This window comes from Amblyomma mixtum, chromosome 10 (assembly GCF_055824585.1).
Source record: "Amblyomma mixtum isolate Tamu chromosome 10, ASM5582458v1, whole genome shotgun sequence".
Lineage (NCBI taxonomy): Eukaryota > Metazoa > Arthropoda > Arachnida > Ixodida > Ixodidae > Amblyomma > Amblyomma mixtum.
Genome location: NC_143021.1, coordinates 101,143,067 through 101,160,436, shown reverse-complemented (window position 1 = coordinate 101,160,436; position 17,370 = coordinate 101,143,067). Strand labels below are relative to the sequence as shown.

The window sequence follows — 17,370 nt, the reverse complement described above, 5'->3', positions numbered from 1 at the left end:
AGGATGCACAATCGCGCAGTGCTGTCGACGTAGCCTATTCGAGGCAAAGTGTCATTTTTCTAGTCTCTCTAACTTTTCAGTCTGTGCGCTTCTTTGTGTAGTCCAGGATGGGTGTCCAGGCACAAAGACGCGCGGGCAGTGTCGCGGTGGAAATGTTCCAAATAAGGCCTGGAATATTTTCTTCTGTGTGACTACGTGGTAGAGAGTGCCGGCTACGTAGCACTCGTGCTGAACTCTCACTGGTTGGTGTAGTGCCCGTGACACGAAGGCAAACAGCGTTCTGCACGACTACGCAGTCATCTGAAAAGGTAAGCAGTACTCGTGCATTATCCGAAGCATATAATGCTGGAACGGTGACCTGTCGTACTGCTGCAGTATTCGTGTTCAATGCTATAAAAAGCGTTTTTGAGGCGCTTTTGTTGTCGCCGCGGTGAGTTGCTCTGCCAAGAATTGCCGCTGTCGGTACATGTTTTGGCAAAGGGGATGCGACCGTGCGTGCGCTAGCTTTGCATGATTTTGGTATGCGCATGTTTGCGCGTTTTGTTTCTTGTTGAGCACAGATTTGTCCTCGTATATGCCTCGTTCTACGCGTTTCTGCCCATGCTTGTTCACACCACCGCGCACGTTTCAAGGACCGGCACTTTGGCTGTGCGTAAAATGTATGATTGTCTTTCAAGATAGCGTTAGCACTTTGAGGGGGATTGAAACACTTTTTATTCGCCGCGGTTTTTGCTTGGCCCTAGACTGTTCAACCTTAGGTCGTGGGGTCGATCCTGATGGCAGTAGCCGCATTTCGATTTAGGTGAAATGAAAAAAAGAATGCCCCAGTGCTGTGCGATGTCAGCTCACGTTAAGAAATTCTAGGTGGTCTAAATTAATCCGGAACCCTCCTATACGATCAGTGCCCATTTTCCGCATCTGAATTCAAACCCCACTATAAAGAAAGCACTGTCTCAGGTTGCAGTTACCAACGAAAGTTAATTTCCGGCCGTCAGGATCTAATTTTTAGATCAGTATGTGAAGATATTTTTTTTTATGATACCGATAGCGTTTCTGGCTACCCAGAGTATAGGATCTTGCATTTCGATCACTCTGCTGTTTGAAAATTGTTTTCTGAGGAAAACAAGTGACGCAATAATTGTCTCAGTTATTACGATGTTTATCTACGCTTTCGAACGCAGATTTGTTTTGCTCATAGCAAGATTCCTTTACTAGTGCTAGGGGAACTGATGCATTTTAAACAGGGTAGTTTTCCTTTGTATTGAGGCGTATACTTGGGCAAGTATATTTTTCCTGATCTTTTTACATTCATGTGATATTCACTGTTGGACCGAGTTCGCATGCTTGTTTTTGTACTCCTGTCATAGTGATAATGGGAAATTGGTATCCGCAGGAGGCACATCTGTCTTCCAGTCCGAGTCAATGGCATGGATTTTGTGGCCACCAGATGAAGTCAAAAGCTGTGTTGTAAGTTGTTACTGCATTGTGCTTTGTTTTTTTGGTTGCCATGAAATGTTCTCTTACTTTCATTGCTCTTTTCCTTAATGCTACTGCTTGGACCAGTTTGGATAGCTCTGGCCTGATATGTTTACATGTTTATATGAGTAATATTAGTTGGCTGTCAGAATGGGCCGGTTGCAGGCCATTTGAAGTTTTACATTCAATATTGCTCGTGTTTTAACCGTTGCATTCTATGCATGAAGTGCGAAATGTCTGCATGTTTTTGGCTGCATTATGTGATACTATTTGACCACGAATATTAACATTATGATGCATGTGTGTTAACTTAAATATGTGTTTTTATGCCACTCATCGCAGGTCACAGATGTAAAAGAAAAAGTGCACACATGAGAACTGGTTTCATTACTGCTGCCTTGTTTTTGCTAAGCATGGAGAGCTGAGCTAATTGGTTCTGGGTAGAATTATGAGACATCATTCCAGTGTACAAAAACACATGAACGAAGAGAGTAGACTCCATAGACCCCAGACTTCAACTGAGGTTGATTCCACAACATGAGCTTTTTACATGCAAAGTGGTACTAGTGACCCCTGCGGCTGAAAAATGTTTCCTCGACCAGGTAACAATTATTCAAGGTTGCAAAAACAAAAACATAGGCGTAAGGTTAGCTTGTCACTCAAGTTGAATGCATTGGCGTGACTAAACATTGCCTACCTGGCTGACCCAACACACATTTGCATTGAGATAATCTATTTCTTTTTCTGCCTGCCTGCTCCAGTCGCCTTACTTCGGCATTGACGCTCTCACGACTCTGTGACAGCATCAATGCGCAAGTAAGGAGACTGGAGCAGGCAGTTTTTACAGGAGAAATTGTAGCCTTAGTGGTAGAAAGCCAGGTTCGAGAGATGAAGTGTGCTGGGCAGTGCAAGCCGGAAGACAACGCACATTCGCAACAGTGACCTGTCATTGTGCCCTATTGCCATCAGGTGTCACACCGCCTCAAGAAGGCCAGTGACAAACACGATGTACATGTCGTATTTTCAGCTTGGAAAAGCTGGGATGCATGTGCCACCTGATAAATGACGTTACGAAAAAGCCTGCCTACAAAACTAAGCACACCAAACCCCTCGTTAAACATGAGGTTGACATGGTGTACAGCATCCTCCTTGCCTGTGGCAAACATTACATTAGACAGACGAGGCTTGCATCAATGAACGCTTGCTTGAACATTGCAGGACAGCTGATTCATTAAGTGGCAGAGGTCATTTAGCTGAGCACATTCTCCTTTGCTCGCACAAGCGAGCATGCAAGGCGTTTTTGAAAGAAACACATGCCTTGTGCAAGTTTAGCACTTGAAAGGGCTGGGAAATTTTTTAAGCCTTTTGTATCTCTGCTGAAAAAGAGAATTACGTCAGCAGCCCTTCTGCAGCGCTCCAGAAAAAGAAATAGATTATCTGGAGGCAAATATGTTTGTTGGGTCAGCCAGGTAGGTGATGCATAGGCGTGCCGATGGGTTGAATGTGAGTGGCAAGATACCTTTACCCTATGTTTTTTTGTGTTTTGGTTATTGCCGTCCTGAATAATTGTTATCTGGTGGCGGAAATACTTTTGAGCCCCAGGGATCACTAGTACCCCTTTGCACATAAAAAGCCTGTGTTGTGGAATAAACCTCAGTTGAAATATGGTGTCCATGGAGTCTACTCTCTTCATCCGTGTGATTTTGTGTGCCGGAATGATGTCTCATAATTCTCCCTTGTTTTCAGTGAATAAGGAGGGCTTCTGGTGTCTCTTTTTTTGTATGTGATGGTTATAACAAAGTGGCTACCCATAAACTGTCATTTTGGGCTTAATTGAAGGATCCTTGAGAATTTGTGTGACAGCATATTCCATGGGCACTTTCATGAGAAAAATCAGTTATTTGTTACCCATTTCACTGCATTAACCATTGCTTCTCATCATGTCTCGAAAGTCGTTGATAAGCACAAGCTTTCGAGTACCTGAGGGCTGTGTGAGAAGCCTTCTGACATACTTTAAACTACTGAGGATATCTGAAGACAGATTTTACCAATAATTGTTAGCCAATCCAAACCTCTTGGTTCTATCCCTGACAACCTGAAGCTGACCTGTCAATAATTAAGGCTGGAAACCGTTCTGATCCCCAAACTGTTTTCCTATTTTATTGATGTGCATTTTGCATGAACTGTTAGAGCTCGAAATGAGTCCGCATATTACTTGCCACCATAATTCAAACTAATATTTCTATACCAGTCATCACGGCTCCCATTCTCTTTACTCATGTGCAATCCAACTTTTTGAATTCACAACAGATTTTCACTCAAATTTAGATTCTTTATTTTAGGCAAGTGTCATCGACTTGAATTTCTCCAAAGCTTTTCATGTTTGTCATTATAACCTTTTAGCTACACTCTCATACTTGAGCCTTCATTCTTTGATATTAGTGTAGATTCATTGCTTCCTGTTCTACGGCTGGCCTTAAAAAACTATTGTACTTCTTGTCTTATGAAGCCCAGCATATCAATATGCAAAATCATAAGGCGTCCCTCATCCTGAGTCACTTTGGGATGTTAAACCCCCATGAACCAAACCAAGCACATTACTAAAGTACATTAATATTAGCCATTCAATAACAGTCTTTGTCTTTATGTCCCAACCTTGTCTTTATGACTGCATTATTCAGAAGGATGCCCCAACTATCTCAGCTACTCTGACTGTATTGACTTTTGCAAGATGGATGAATGCGCTTGTTTGTAATTCATCGTGTCAAAACAGCGCAAAGAAGAGAAAGATGAGGAAGGAATGCGACGCTGCGAGTGCTGACTTTCAAGAAGGTTTATTGGAAAGCACATCAAAATATATACATTGTGGCCTAAAAAAAGAATGAAGAAAGGGCGCCTTGTAACATTCACTTTGGATCTGTCAAAAACAAAACGAAAGTTGAATATGAAGCATTTAAGAGCATGAACTCTTTCTTAGGGAGCGATAAAGAAGGTGTGTTAACACATTGATTGCGTTTTTTCTACAATTTCAGTGGCCTCGATAATCTCATGCACAAACTTTTCTGTGTCTGTCTAGCACAATGCAGCACAAGAAATTACGCCTCACAGCAATCTGGATGTGGCAAACGATCGCAGTCGCGACAGTGAAACATCAGATTCCCCCTGCTAGCTTTGTTCACATCGTAACGGTGGTCTTTTGACCTCTCATTGGCACCTCTGCTAGTTTCTTGCTGAAGTTGATACATTAGCCAGATGGTTCAACTTTAGATTATTACATAGTTTCTTGGCTCTGGACATTGCTATTAACAAATCAGCTGCTGTGTGACACTTGAACTCAGAATTAACTGCCTCCGTTGCCTTGGACAGAAAGACGCCTTTAGACATGACCACAAAACCACCTTCTTTATCAGCAGTTGAATGCGATAGGGCCCACCGTCTTAAACCCGTTACAGTTCAGCCTGCGGGCAAGTTCCTGGCATGGTTCAAACCACGACACCCCATCAACCAACGCCCCCTGAAACACACCTGTCACGCTCAGGTCCAGGCACAGGAAGGCAAGACGTCAAAGTATGGCAAACAGCTCCAGAATAGTCCTCTTCGAAGGAACAATGGCAAATTTTGGCCCGTATATGTTTCAAGCAGCAGACGAGGCAGCAACTCAGTGTCGACATTGTGCACCTTGTTTTCAGACACTCGTGCCTTGGCTTCTCTGCTCCGGGCTAGTGAGCGCAAAGTGGCTGCAAAGTGGCATTCCAGATGGCTTTCACCTGGTCAACGGTGCGTGACACCGTCAACCAGCCACTCCCTGGCTTGTTTTCAGGCACAAGAGTTTGACAACAAGGTGCACACCTTCAGCTTTGAGTCGCTGCCTCGTCTGGTCCTTGAAGTGCTTATGGACCAAAATTTTCCGTTCCTCCGAAGAGAACTATTGTGGAGATGCTTGCCATGGTTTGACGAGTTGCCTTTTCCACGCCCAGACCTGAGTGTGACAGGTGTGTTTCGGGATGTTTTGATGCAGTGTCACGGTTTGAACCCTCTTCAGGAACTTGCCCACAGTCCGAACTGTGTCGTATTTAAGAGGATGGGCCCTCTTGCTTTCAACTGCTGATGAACGGTGGTTTTGTGGTCGTATCGAAAGGCGCCTTTCAGTCCAAGGCCACAGATGCAGCGTATTCTGAATTTGAGTGCCACTTACTATCTGATTTGTTAAAAGCAAAGTCCAGTGCCAAGAAACATTAACAATCTAGAGTTTAACCATCAGGCTAATGCCATCAACTTCAGTAAGAAAAATTGTCCAGCTATCTTCTTTACCGCAAAGACCCATAAAGGTGACTGCTCCTTGAGGGTTGTAGTTTAAGAGAATGGAACCTGTCAGAAACAAATCGCCTTCTCTTTGCGACATAAAATTAAGTTGCTGAGCATTGATGACTCCTCTCGTGTAAGATCTGCAGAGAAAGTAACGCAGTTTCTACACAATAACTCTCGCACCAGTTTCATGGGGTGCTATGTTGACATCAAGGATTTGTATTACGCCATCCCTCAATCAGGATCAATAATGTGTTGAAGAATTCATTAACCGAAATGGAGCAGTGGCATTCCAAACGTCTCAGGCGTTTTGGTGAATAATTTTGTCGCACTTTTAAGCTCATACCTTCAGTCCACCTTTATTACATTTCAGAATAGCTTGTTTTTGCAAAAAAAACTGTATTAGCGCCGCTGTTACGTGGCTTATTGCAGGATCTCCAATCCTGACGAAGCATTGTCGAAGGTGAGAGAGGAGTTCAGTCAAAGCCCCAGTCCACTTTGAATCACCAATGAAATTATAGAGGATATGTCATCACATTTATTGGATCTCAATCTTGGGTGGCTACACTTGTTGGGCTTACGAGCCAAGGGAAAACAAGCTACTTTTACCATTTTCTTCGGTTCAGTCTAAGCTGGTCAAGAGGTGTCACTAACCTTTGCTTCAAAAATTCCTTATTGAAATCCTGTTTGATTGCCATGGCATCCAGTTTTGCCCAGCTCATATGCCGTTTGTCCTTTACTGGATATTCAGAACCTTTGTCAGTGTCTTTAGCCGATTGCTTTAAGCAGAAGTGGAAACATTCCTTTTGTGCCCCCGTCGAGACTAACTCCCAAAAGGAAGTTTGTACGTACCTGTTCCCTACATCCACAATTGATCGCACCGGTTAAATAGGCAGTCGAGTTGGCGTTGATATTGTTTTTCTAACCCTATGAAGTTTCAGTACCTGTAGTCAACCGAGATTATCCATCACAGTCTCTTCGTGCACTGCACAGAAGACATAGTGTGTTCGAATGCCTTGAAATGCGGCTATGTTTACATTGGGAAAACAGGCAAGTGTGTCACTGAGAGGTTTAAAAGACCACCACGACGATGTGAACAAAGCTTGCGGGAGAACTTTGATGATTCACTGTCGCAATTGCAATTGTTTGCCAGATCCTAAACGCTGTGAACCGGAATTCATGTTCTGCATTTTGCCTGACAGACACAGAAAAGTTTGTGCGTGAGATAATCGAGGCCGCTGAAATTAAAAACCGCAATCACTGTGTTAGCACACCTTCTTTATCGCTTCCTAAGGAAGAGTTCATGCTCTTAAATGCTTCTTTGTCAGTTTTTGTTTTGTTTTACACTCATGCAATGTGGTTGACACAAGGTGCCCTTTGTTCGTTGTTTTTTTAGGCCACAGTGCATATATTTTGACGTGGTTTCCAATACACATTGGCGATAGTCAGCACTCATGCCATCATATTTATTCCTTCGTTGTCCTTGTCTTGTCTGCATTGTTTTGTCACAACGTATTGACCTCCTTTCCCACCTCTAGGGTTAATGGTATGGAAAAACCTTAACCAGATGCAGCCCCACATACTTGGAGCATGTCACGATACATGCTGCTGGCACCACAAGGGCACTCGGGTTTATCAGGAGATGTCATGATCTGTGTGCTCTTGCCGTGCTGCGCAGTTTATGCATAAAAATTTTATTGATTCCAAACTGAAGTATTCCCTAGCTCTTTCAATTTTGCACCAAACTGTTTGATGCTACGCCACCAACTCCCTTTAATCCAACAGCGACACTTGGTACAGCATATGTGTAATCAGTCATCTCATTTGACCACCAGACATCACTGCATAAAAGGGGAAATCGCTCGTTTAGGTGTGTTCCATATACTCTACAATACTTTTCCACAACTTAATGTTAAATGTTGCTGCCCCGCTTCAGACCAGGATGCCATCACAACTAAATCAAGAAATTTTTCCTGTTCCCATTGAAGAATAAATTGGCTACCTCACCACATTTCCATTGCATGTGGTCCCTCAAAATTATGGAAATAAGTGATATCGCTTGGAGCATTGACACTGGTTTGTTTTACCTTTTGTTTGCTGCTGTTTTTATTTTTTGCAACTGATGTATCAATGGATTGTATGCCTCTTTTCTTAGTGTATCGTCTGCGACATCTCAGCTGTGCTACTGCAGTCACCCTTCTGATGTTACCTTTGTATTGTCCCTCTTATTAATACCCCACTAAAAGCCTTCAGAGGACAAAAAACGATGGCTTTTTTATTTTGCTCATTATGGCACACGTCAGGCTTATGTTTAGGGATATAGGAGAGGCCTTTGTCTTGCAGTGGTGCTAGTTATGCTGCTGATGATGGTACTTAATGACGAGCATATGATATATTGAATAAGAACCTCAAATTATTTTTCTTTTTGAGTGCGAATAGCTTCAGTGGTTCTTGATTTAGGCTCACTTTATTCCTGTGGCCACAATACGGAGTTTACTTTTTTAGCACTCTAATACTGGCAAGAATTAAAACTTGTGGATCCTAATTCTTTCATTTCAATCTTTTCTGCAGAGTGCATCGCCCAGTTTTCCCAAGCCCTCATGCACCGGTGGTACATCAACAAGGCTGTTTCATGGGGCCCAGCTGCATTGACAAGTGGCTAAAGAAGAGCAAGAGGAGCATGAACACAAAATAAAACTGGCTGTAGGAGCTTCATCTATTTTGAAATTTGCTGTCTCATTGCATCAGACATAACATTGCCCCATGGCCCCTGCCCCAACATCTCCCAATCATTCCAACATGCCCAATCATTCCAACATGCCCAGTCATTCCAACATGCCCAGCATTCCAACCTGCCCAGTCATTCCAACCTGCCCAGTCATTCCAACGTGCCCAGTCATTCCAACATGCCCAGTCATTCCAACATATTTTCCATTACCATAATCCACCAAGGTTTCCAGTGTTGGTTTCCAATATTTACATCATTGCCTTTTTTTCCAATAGGGTTCGCATACCAAATTGCCACCTCCGCTAAGGAAATCTGTGATTTTTAAGGCGGAAGCCTTTAATGTCTCATCGTTGTAAGCAGCAGTTGTCCACAGAAAATGTCACGCTTTTCAATTGATGGAAAAGGTCGTGACGTCACAGTGCGCGAATTTCAAACGGGGCCAATTGTACTTTGGCTAGTAGCCATGCAACCAATTGAAGGGATCGTATAGTGATGCTCCAAGTAAGTGGGACTGAGCTTAGTTAATTGCTTAATCAACCAATTAGCCTAATTAGCTTTACTAGTCAGGCCATATAAATAAATAAAACCGATTAAGAAATTGGTCGAGCTCGGGAATCGAACCCCGGTCTTCGGCGTGAGAGACGAGCATGCCATCCACTCCGCCAAGACAGCTTTTTTTTTTTTATTGCCTGACTTCGGCAAGAACCACAGTACACAAATACACTTACAGAGCGCAATGAGCAATAATTAACAACACTATCCGCCCGGGGGTGCGTGGCTTCATCATATTAAAACTCCTTAAGCGTCACCAAAGGCTCGACTCTTTCGAGCCACTCGGGAGCTTCAGGAGCAAGTTTCTGAACTTCAATATACTTATGCATGCACTCCCGAAAATAGATCCGCGCTGGCCGTGCATCAGGATCGCAATGATATCCTGCCATTCTGGAGCGCCAAATACAATGGAGGCCCATTAGCATAATGAGGTCGAATGGTGTCCCATCCTCACTCTCTACAGGCAAGTACCGAATACCATGAGCGTCGAGCGGAAATTCCTTTTTTAAAGTCCGTTGCAAGATGTCCCAAAAGTATACCCCCTCCCAACAGTGCAAAAAAACGTGGTCTATTGTTTCTGGTTGTTTACAAATTAAACAATGTGATCCCCAAGGTAGAAATAACTGCTTCCTTTCCAAGAATTCCTTTACTGGTAGTGTTCCGGTATGTAATTTAAAGAAAAAAGTTTTTGCACTTGACGGCACCTGCATCGCCTTCACACGCTTAAGTACGTCGCGTCCCTGGCCTCCATTGTATAAGGCCCTGTACATAGGTTGTGGAAGAACTACATCGCACAAATCTTTATACAACTTCTTCCTGCTAACAGAATATAAATATTCATACGAAAATCGAACAGACAGGAATCGAACACTCGCGACAACCTCTCTAAAGTAACCAAACATACGTCCCGAGAAACTTTCGGTTGTGACAACAAAGTCCGGCAGTGCATTTCCGAGCCTTAATTGGCACACAGTGCGCAAAAACGGATCGCTTACATCGCGCACAAAACAAAATCTCCTTACAATCTGCCGCAGAAATAAGTGTCCCAGACTCAGGCCGCCATCCTTCACCCGCCTAAACAAATTGGTCCGGCTGCAGCGTTCCCAGTCCGCAGCCCACACAAAAACGCCAAAGATCCGGTGCAGTCTCTGTACGTTCATCCTTGCACAATGCAACACTTGCATCACGTACCACAGCCTAGACATAAAAATTCAGGGGGCACTTTGACTTTCTAAAGTGGGTAGAGGCGGAAGCGTTTTCCGCACCACCTTCGCTGTTTCTGTGGCACCGTTGGCGTCACATATAATTGAGTACTAATTACTAAGTGATGACAAATCACTAATTTATGGTTAATCACTGATTCATGTCTGAATACTAATTAACTGCTAATTAATGACGCTTAAGCTTCGTTTTTAGGAGTGGAGCGCGACAGCGCGTTGTAGCGCTGCAAGGGAGTCCACGGAACACCACCCGTTCAGCGCGATGTCTTGCCCTTTGAACGCAACGCTTTTTGAGGAAAGGAATGGCGCAGTAATTCTCTGTCTGTCATCTCGGTGGACACCTGAACCCCACCGTAGAGGAAGGGAGGAAGTGGGAGTGAAAGAAGATAGATAAAAAGGAGCCGTAATGAAGAAAATGAAAATTGTATTTGAGGAAAGGAAATTACGCAGTAACTGTCTCACAAAATTCAGGGGGGCACTATTTTGACCTAATGTGTGGTCACTGATGCCCCTAAGAGTGGAACGCGACAGCGTCTTGCAACGCTGCCAAGGAATCCATAGAACTCCATCGCCCATTCGGTTCTACGCCTCGCTCGTCAGTAAATTGGTTTTTGAGGAAAGGAAATGTATCTGTCTCTCATTTGTCGGTGGGCACCTAAACCTCGCGGGAAGGGAATGGAGGAGGATGAGAGTGAGTGAAGACACCGTATTTACTAGACGCGCCTTTGTTCATTCCAAACCATCGAGCTGGCATGGCGGAGTGGATAGCATGCTCGTCTCTCACGCCAAAGACCGGGGTTCGATTCCTGAGCTCGACCAATTTCTTAATCGGTTTTATTTATTTATATGGCCTGACTAGTAAAGCTAATTAGGCTAATTGGGTAATTAAGCAATTAACTAAGCTCAGTCCCACTTACTTGGAGGATCACAACATGATCCCTTCAATTGGTTGCATGGTTACTAGCCAAAGTACAATTGGCCCCGTTTGAAATTCGCGCACTGTGACGTCACGACCGTTTCGACCAATTGAAAAGCGTGACATATTCTGTCGACAACTGCTGCTTACAACGATGAGACATTAAAGGCTTCCGCCTTAAAAAACAGATTGCACACTGTGGCCCTTGCGAAAATTGAAAGGTGTCGCCCTTTCCACCTTTCCACCTTTTCACGCGTGGCTTGCGTCTGTGCTTTCCAGTACGAATCGCTATCGCGATAACCGTCCAGTGGGACGCCTAAGTACTTTACTGGGGTCGTCACCCAGGACACGTTTGCAAAATTGCCGGGCTTCGTTGGCCATTCTCCGTGCCAAAGCCCCAGGGACTTTGACGAATTCACTTTACTACCGGTGATCTTGGTGAATTCTTTTACGCATGCCACGGCCTCGGTTATACCTTCCCGGTTCACTGTGAACACCGCGACATCATCCGCATAACTCCGCCAAGACAGCTCGACAGCTTGGAATGAACAAAGGCGCGTCTAGTGAATACGGTGTCTTCACTCACTCTCATCCTCCTCCCTTTCCTCCCGGCGAGGTCTAGGTGTCCACCGACAAATGAGAGACAGATACATTTCCTTCCCTAAAAAAACAATTTACCGACGAGCGAGGCGTAGAACCGAATGGGCGATGGCGTTCTGTGGACTCCCTGGCAGCGTTGCAAGACACTGTCGCGTTCCACTCTTAGAGGCGAAGCTTAACATCTTAACCACACATCAGTGACCACACTTTAGGTCAAAAAGTGCCCCTCTGAATTTTGTGAAACAGTTACTGCGTAATTTCCTTTCCTCAAATACAATTTTCATTTTGTTCATTACGGCTCCTCTTTATCGATTTTCTTTCACTCCCACTTCCTCCCTTCCTCTACGGTCCGGTTCAGGTGTCCACCGAGATGACAGAGAATTACTGCGCCATTTCCTTTCCTCAAAAAGCGTTGCGTTCAAAGGGCAAGGCATCGCGCCGAACGGGTGGTGGCGTTCCGTGGACTCCCTGGCAGCGCTACAACGCGCTGTCGCGTTCCACTCCTAAAGGCGAAGCTTAAGCACAATTACCAGTTAATTAGTATTCAGACATTAATCAGTAATTAACCATTGATTAGTTATTTGTCATCATTTAGTAATCAGTACTCAATTATATGTGAAGCCACCAGTGCCACAGAAACAGCGAAGGTGGTGCGGAAAACGCTTCCGCCTCTACCCACTTTAGACAGTCAAAGTGCCCCCTGAATTTTTTCTTTTTGATGCAAGGTCGCAACACGACTTCTCTCCTCTCTTCCTGCCTTCCAGACAAACAGCGGAACCGCGATGCGGCATTACGGAAAATGACAGCCTTCGTCACGTTCTGGCGCTTGTCTTTTTTCGACGAGACCAGCTGTGTCCTTGAATCCCGCTACTGTCATGGTAGTAGCTTTAGCTGTCAAAGAGCATACTAGTGTTGTGCTTCTTGAGAGTGACCAGTGTATCTGTAGGTAGGAGGCAAGGTGGCGCACCTGCTAGTCTGGATATTGTCGCCTACTGAGCAATTTCCGAACGCTGGTAGATGTGCCAGCTGATCGCATGATGTAGAGACCAGCCCCTAGCTAGAGAGATATCATGGATTGAAAAAGTTATGAAAGGAACTCGACTACAACTTAGATAAAATATTCGAGGAGAGGCCTCCTGGATCGTAAATCTGACATTTAGGCTGTGGCTGCACAGCGCTCACGCTTCTTACACTCTCACTGCAACACAGCCTTTCAAGAACGCACGTCCTCGTAGATTCCAGTTCAAGGTCAACCCCCTTCGGCGTAGAGGGTATGTGGGTGCGTGTGTCGAACATCATTGCATTTTAAGTAGAACATCACTAACGTCTGCAAGAAACTAAGCCATGCCTGTTTTGTACTTTTTCAAGCACGACAAAACGTTCCTCTAAAAATCCTCAAAGTAATACACTTCGCAATTCATTATCATCTCACATACTGCTTTGAATCATGGGGCAATACCTATCCTTGATATTGCCACGGACCTGGCTCGAGTACCTGCGCACTAAGCCGTGACGAGGACGAAGCGGTCGCGTTCGCGTGAGGCGTGCTCGAGCTGGCTCTGGTCTGGCCAATTAAAACCTCGGCCGTTCTACGGTCCCCCTCTACGTCTACGACTGTGCTCCGTCTGGCCTGTGACATCTGATGGACGTCGCATGGGTATTCTCTGCTGATGCTTCATCCTTCCTCGGAGAGCCGAAGCACAGGCCTGGTGCCTCTTGTGCGAACCCCCGTCCATCGCGTCAGCCGCAGGCTCTGCGACTTGTCTCCACAATGTGGACTCCTGCCTCAAGAGAGCGCACCCGTGGCTATGCCCACGGCAGCAAGGTCACACAGCGCCCCGTTCATTCCTGCTTTTTTTGTAAGCCTGCAAAATTCCCGGATCCCGAAGCCGTTTCACGGCGCATACTCGGAGGACGCCCAAGACTGGCTTGATCAGTTCGAGCACGTTGCGCGTTTCAACGGCTGGGACGACAGTGCTAAGATCCGAACGTCTACTTCAGCTTAGAAGACGCCGCTAGGATCTGGTACGAAAACCGCGAGACGAGTTTTCCGACCTGGCAGGACTTTCGTCGCCAGCTGTTGGAAACTTACACCAGCAGCGATCGCCGTTAACGGGCCCAGCGTGAACTAACCGCTCGCAGTCAGCTACCAAACGAGAACGTAGCGATGTACGTGGAGGAAGTGACGCGTCTCTTCAACCGAGCGGACTCGACCATGACTGAGGAGCAAAAGTTGAGACACCTGATGAGAGGCGTGAAAGAGCAGTTGTTCTGCTGTCTTGTGCGAAGCCCGCCCTGAACAGTCGCCGAGTTCCTCTCCGAGGCTGTGCTCATGGAGAGGGCGCTCCAGCAGCGGTACGATTTCTACGACCGGCAGCTAAACCCTATCTCGGCTCTACACCCCCTAGATGCTTCTTCGGGGGCCAATACAAGCTCCATCCGGGACATCGTGCGTTCTGTGGTCCGTGAGGAGCTGCAGAAACTTCAGGGGATTTTTCCTGTGGACTCTTTGACTAGCATCTCTCGGGAGGAAGTTCAGCAGGCGTTCGCACCACCCGCCGCTCCAGTAGAGCCACCACCACAGCCAGCTGCTTGGCCGCCAGCGACGTATGCGGACGTGCTGCGCCGTCCTGCGCCGGTTCCCTGCGCGCCACCGTATACCAATTCGGTAGTCGCAGTACACGCCGAGCAGCCGGTTCCCTACTGGCAAGCTCGAGGACAGGCGCCGAGGAACACCGATATTTGGCGTGCGCCAGACCGACGCCGCTGTGTTGCCACTGTGCCGAGGCCGGTCACATCTTCCGCCGGCGTCCATATCGGCCTCTGGGGCTGCGGGGCTTGTCTGCAGGTAGTCCCCGTCGGCGGCTTGCCGAACAGCCTCAGGAGAATGACGAATACGTCACCCACCGGCGTAGTTCCCCACCTCCTCCGCGCCGAACGTCCCAATCGCCTTCACCATGCCATCCCTTGCCTCATCAGTCCGGTTATGGACCTGGTGCACAGCGTGGGTCCTCGAGCTCGCACCGCGAAAACTAGAACAGGCGACCTTTGGAGGCGAGGCCGCTGAACGCCGTATTGCCGAGAAGCTTCCACCGACGCGCCGACTGACCCTTCCCGAATCAACAACCACGGTACCGATGACGACTACGAAGAAGATGGCTCCGACTACTGGGTCTGATCAGACCAAGGTCTCCCTTCACATACCCGTGCTGATTGACTCTAAGGAGGTTAGCGCACTAGTGGATACGGGTGCGGACTACTCGATAATGAGCGGTAGGATGGCTAAGGTGCTGAAGAATGTTATGATGACGTGGGCAGGGTCACAGATACATACGGTTGGTGGCCACGTGGTTACGCCGCTCGGAATGTGTACGGCCAGAATTACGGTGCGCGGATGCACGTTCGTGGTAACGTTCCTCATTCTGCCTGAATGCTCACGAGACGTCATTCTCCGTCTCGACTTTCTTCGAGAAAATGGTGCGACTATAGAGCTTCGAAATCGACTGGTTACATTTTCAACTGAACTCGCTGCCACCAAACCCGCCACCTTGCGGACAACGTGTTGTTGAGCCAAATGTCTCTCTTTTTCTCACCATGGGTGTTTGCGTAGCAAGAGGGCTCGCCTTTCTATGTGACGGTCGCACTGAAGTCCTCGTGACCAATTTTAGTAATGAACACCGCCATTTATTTGGTGGCACAGCCATAGCCCACGTCGACCCTGTCCAAAAGGTGGCTGAGTGTTTCGCATGCCGAGAAAACACGCCTGGTGAAGTCGGCGAAGAGGCCGTACGCGCTGTTCACATAAACGAGGGCCTCCCGCCCGCAGAAAGGCAGCGATTGCAAGAATTGTTGCTGCAGTTTAAGGATTGCTTTACCTCGCCGTCTAAGGTACGTCAGACGCCAATCACTAAGCATCGGATAGTCACGCACGGTGGCGCACGCCCAATACATCAACAGCCTTATCGCGTATCTCCCCGAGAGCGGGAGGCCATCCAAACGCAAGCGAAGGAGATGCTCAATGACGGCATAATCCAGCCATCGAATAGTCCTTCGTCGTCTCCTGTCGTTCTCGTATAAAAGAAGGATGGCACACTACGCTTCTTTGTGGATTACAGAAAACGTAACAGCGTGACAAAAAAAGATGTCCATCCGCTACCTCGTATAGACGATTCCCTCGAAAGACTGCGCCAAGCAAAATAGTTTTCTTCGGTAGATCTGCGCAGCGGATATTGGCAAATAGACGTTGACGAGAGACCGGGAGAAAACCGCCTTTGTCACTCCAGACGGCCTCTATGAATTTCGTGTGCTCCCCTTCGGACTCTGCTGTGCTCCAGCAACGTTCCAACGAATGATGGATGCCGTGCTCACCGGCCTTAAATGGCAAACATGTCTAGGATACCTGGATGATGTAATAAGTTTTTCAACAACGTTTTCGGAACATCTGCAGCGGCTCAGAGTAGTGTTAGAAGCCGTCCGGTCAGCTCATCTTTCTCTAAAGCCGCAAAAATGCCATTTTGGCTTTATTGAATTGAAGTTTCTCGGGAATGTCGTCAGCGCCGAGGGAATCCGGCCAGACCCTGACAAAATTTCTGCCGTTGCGGACTTTCCGGTTCCCACTGATAAAAAAGCCATCCGACGATTTCTAGGTCTTTGTTCGTACTACCGACGTTCCATAAAAAACTTTGCTATGCTGGCCAGTCCTCTGACGCGCTTGAGGCGAGATGAGGAGCCATTTTTGTGGGGTACCGAGCAGCAAACTGCTTTTGACGATCTACCACGTCGGCTACAATCACCACCAGTACTACCCATTTTGACGATGATGCCGCCACTGAAATTCACACGGACGCCAGCAACTTCGGCCTTGGAGCAGTTATCGTCCATCGTCCGAACGATGTCGAAAAAGTGATCGCGTATGCTAGCCGTGCACTTTCACGCGCAGAGTGTAACTACTCTACAACTGAGAAGGAATGTTTGGCCATAGTATGGGCCACCACAAAGTTCTGCCCCTATCTGTATGGAAGGCAGTTCCAGGTTACTACTGACCACCACTCATTGGGCTGGTTCACAAACTTGAAGGACCCATGTGGCCGTCTAGCACGTTGGGCGTTACGTTTACAGAAATTTGACTTTACCATCATCCACAAGTCTGGTCGCAAGCACACCGACGCTGACAGCTTTTCTCTTTCACCCGTGCAACATTACCAAGGTAACGCAGAAGACGATGCACTCCTTGGTGCAGTCACGTCGTCCGACATCATCGAACAGCAACGTGCGGACGAGTTGAATCTGCTCATAGAGCATCTAGAAGGTCACCATCCCTCGCTACCCTCCCACTTGGCTCGCAGGCTGCCATCCCTATGTCTTCGAGGCGGAGTGTTGTATAAGAAAAACTCTGCCTCCAGTGGTAAGAGTTACGTCCTGGTAATACCAGCCGCCCTCCGCCACGAGATCCTCCTCGCCTGCCACGACGAGTGACCTCTGGCCACCTTGGATTCACGCGAACACTTGCCAGAGTGCGGCAGAACTACTATTGGCCCAACCTTGCCTCATGTGTGAAGCGATACATTCGGACC

The 17,370-nt window shown here is 46.9% G+C and overlaps 1 protein-coding gene and 1 long non-coding RNA gene across 2 annotated transcripts in view; one reads left to right on the top strand and one right to left on the bottom strand.

Annotated features, from left to right (window-relative positions):
- The window catches only part of LOC149326545 (uncharacterized), an 85,224-nt gene that overhangs the window by 36,870 nt on the left and 30,984 nt on the right, over positions 1–17,370 (bottom strand). The window lies entirely within an intron of this gene.
- LOC149326547 (uncharacterized) lies at positions 84–8,500 on the top strand. Its single transcript, XR_016286355.1, has 3 exons — positions 84–308; positions 1,394–1,467; positions 8,353–8,500. It is a non-coding gene; the product is annotated as an uncharacterized LOC149326547 (long non-coding RNA).